The following is a 3,976-nucleotide window of genomic DNA, read 5'->3' as shown; positions in this document are numbered from 1 at the left end:
CTTGCCCAATTCAAAGGGTGGCACCTGTAGACGAGGCAAGGGCCTCAGTTGCTCCTTCCATTAAGGAAGAAAAAAACAAGGCATCGCTGTGTACATTCAGCTTCCAGCAAACCAGTACAAGGCAACCATTAAGCACTGGAAAGGCTTCCGGTTCCTAAGCAACAATGGCGAAGCTATGGCAACGGTTGGATGGTGTAACGGCCACTCCGGCTTTGGCCTACATTCTCTGGAACTAGAATTTAAGTTAATTTGCTGCCTGCCAGCTAGTTCTCTTGTGCTAAATCTGGTTCTAAATTTTGGTAGAGAAATATATCAAATATTTATTTATATCCCATCATCTTCACTTTGCTTTGGTTTCTACTGTGCCTTTAGCAACAGATTGGCAGAGAATTGGCTGGCACAGAATTGTGGCGTGGAAACTCACTTGCTAAATGTCAGTGAATCAGGCTCCTGTTAAAAGTGTGGGAAGCATTGAGCCTATAAAAAGAGGGACTAACTCTGATTTGAATATGTAATATTTGATAGCGTCCTGACAAGGAGTTTCTGTTCTTAGTACTGTAATAGTCATGTGAAGCAATACTCCCAATTTCTCCCTAATTTCTTTCATTGCTTCCAGGAAGACAAACAAGAGAACAACATCCGTCCATTCGCACGCATACATCCATGTAAACACACACACACACACACATTGACATAGTACCCTTATAAGAATGAGCAGTGGGTCTTTGGGGTTTGGTTTCAGTATGCCCTGTAGATAACAAAATCAATTGATACTCAAGACCCATTATATACAGTTGTGTTTTTTATATAAAACAGCAAAATCAAGGTTTGCATTTGGGATTTTAAAAATATTTTTAGTTGTGAATGGTTGAATCTGTAGGTGCAGAATCTGTAAAAATGGAGATCCAACTGTACTGAAAAAACATGGAAAGAAAACATTCAGCTAATGTAATGGACACAATCTCAACAATTGAATGTTTGTGGCATCCAACTGTCATTCTTCCCTGTAGGGAAAAATGATGATATTTAAGATGAACTATGGCTGGCATAGTGAAAATTGGAAAGGGTCCAAGTGCCTTTCATGGCTGTTTAGAATATGACATTTCAACAGGAGTTGTTGCTTGGTTGCATCAAAGCAACACCTGCTGAATTTCTCTCTTCTTGTTTGAATTGCCTGTCAACTTATGGAAACCATATGAATTTTACTGGGTTTTCTTTGGCAGGGAACACTCAGAATATCCACTAAAGCAGTGTTTCTAAACCTGGGGGTTGGGATCCCAGGGGGCTTCGCAAGGGGGTGTCAGAAAGGTCACCAAAGACCATCAGAAAACACAGTATTTTCTGTTGGTCATGGGGGTTCTGTGTGGGAAGTTTGGCCCAATTCTATTATTGGTGGGGTTCAGAATGCTCTTTGATTGTAGGTGAACTATAAATCCCAGCAACCACAACTCCCATATATCAAGGCCTGTTTTCCTCAAACTCTACCAGTGTTCACATTTGGGTATATTGAGGATTCGTACCAAGTTTGGTCCAGAGTCATCATTGTTTGAGTCCACTGTGCTCTCTGGAGGTAGGTGAACTACAACTCCAAAACTGAAGGTCAATGCCCACCAAAGCCTTCCAGTATTTTCTGTTGGTCATGGGAGTTCTGTGTGGCAAGTTTGGTTCAATTCCATCATTGGTGGAGTTCAGAATTTTCTTTGATTTTAGGTGAACTATAAATCCCAACAACTACAACTCTCAGATAACTAAATCAATCTCCCGCCCAATCCCACCAGTATTCAAATATGGGCATATTGGGTATTTGTGCCAAATTTGATCCAGTGAATGAAAATTCATCCTGCGTATCAGATATTTACATTACAATTCATAAAAGTAGCAAAATTACACTTATGAAGTAGCAATGGAAATAATGTTATGGTTGGGGGTCCCCATAACATGAGGAATTGTCTTAAGGGATTGCGGCATTAGGAAGGAAGAAAAACACTGCACTAAATACACAGGAGTTCTCTCAATTTTCACTCCCAACAACATTAGGAAGACCAGTGCTACTGATTGACCCTCACAATAAAAACAATTGCTTGGTTGAGATCTCTTATGCAATAAATGCACTCTGTAAGCCAGGCTTTCCCAATCTGGGGCCTTCCAGATGTATTAAACTACACCTCTCCCCACTGCCAGCCATTAGCCATTCATTCTGGGAATAATGGGGCTTGTAGTCCAACCCATCTAGAGGATGCCAGTATGGAGAAGATCGTTATAGACAGACAAAGAACAGTGACTTCTTTAATCTTGCGCAAATATTATGCCACCTGTTCTCATTTCATATTTTATGCATTTTATTAAAAACATGCTGATAACATTAGGAGTCACCTTGTTGGCAGAACTCTTCTGAAATATGTGAGCATCCACAAGTCTGTGAGAGGTGATTGTTTTACTTTTTAAACGTGTTCCCCCAGATCAGACCTGGTGATGAGATTGCGGCTAGTTTAGAATTATTCTACTGTTTTCCTGGGAACAAAGGGTCAGTGTACTGAAATACCTGTATTTTCAGGGCCGAAACTTGAGAATTAAAGACAGGTTATATCATGAAGCGTTATGCATTATGTACCAACTGCTGCTGCTCTTTTGCTTGAGGAAATGGAATCATGAGCATTTAATCTAATAACATGCTTTTGCTTTGGAAATAGAGACAGAAATATCAACTAAAGATCTTTTCCTAGGTCAAGAGATAGGTTAAGGAACCTTTCGTTAAATCTACTTCTAAGCAGAAAGTGGTTGCGGAGCAGAGGATGAGCCCTGGCGCTACAACAACTAAAGCGGAAGGAAGAAGTTAACTAAATATTAGGCTTGTGCATTTTGGCTGAACCTCAATCCATTTCTGTTGGCAGAATTCCAGGCGACCTGGGGACCCATTTTTGCGTGGCACCCAAAAATTGGTGGGTTGCCAAATAGCCGTTTCCAGTCTGCAGCCAGATGATCCAGCCCATTGGTGGGAATGGGGAACTTACAAGGCTCCCCTTTGTGTTCCTGGGACACTTTCCTATCTTCCTTTCAAGGAAGCCTGGGTTTGAAGAACAGGGTTAAGGAAGCACCCCTCTTGGGACTGTTTCCTATCTTCCTTTCAAGGGAGTCTGGGATTGAAGAACAGGGTTAAAGAAGCATCCTTCCTGGGACCCTTTCCTTAGACACAGCTTGCGTAAGACACGTCACAGCATTCTTCTATTCTGAATGGCCCAACAGGCAGGGCTCACAGGAAAACCCCGTGCAAACAGCATGCTGCAGCCTTTCCGTGCTGCGTGGTTCCGAATAGGGGAGGAGGAGCTGGGATCGGCTGCCACATGGTCCCATAATGGACAAAAAATGTGACAGCTGAGCCCTTACCGTTACGGCCATTCGGTCAAGCCGAACAAGCCGACCACTCTGAATCTGTGCCCAAGCCTACTAAATTATGTAGTCTTCTAGCTCCATCTCACCACCTGGAAAGTCTTTGCAAACTACAGGAGCAAACCAATTACAAACCAATTACCAAACCAAGGACATCTAATCACCTCTCAACAAAAGTTTGCTCCAGGCACTATCAGGCCATTATATGCTAATCAAGGTGGTCAATTTAAACATTCACACCTAGCTCCAGCAGACAAGAGTCCTTTGCCCCACCCTGGTCATTCCACAGATATATAAACCTTTTTTCCTAGTTCCAACAGACCTCACTACCTCTGAGGATGCTTGCCATAGATGCAGGCGAAACTTCAGGAGAGAATGCCTCTAAGTCTAGACCATGGCCATATAGCCCGAAAAAACCTACAACAACCCAGTGATTCCGGCCATGAAAGCCTTCGACAATACATTCAAACCAATTAGTACTTCCAAATTGTAGTATGCTGGAGACTTCCACCTAAGCCTTTGCTTTCGCTTGGAGTGGAGGCTATCAAAATTGCAGAATCCGCTCCCCTTTCTCCTTCTTGAGCCTATG

Source organism: Anolis sagrei, chromosome 5, assembly GCF_037176765.1.
Source record: "Anolis sagrei isolate rAnoSag1 chromosome 5, rAnoSag1.mat, whole genome shotgun sequence".
NCBI classification, from domain to species: domain Eukaryota; kingdom Metazoa; phylum Chordata; class Lepidosauria; order Squamata; family Dactyloidae; genus Anolis; species Anolis sagrei.
The sequence above is the reverse complement of the archived record's forward strand: the minus strand, read 5'-3'. Positions refer to the sequence as shown.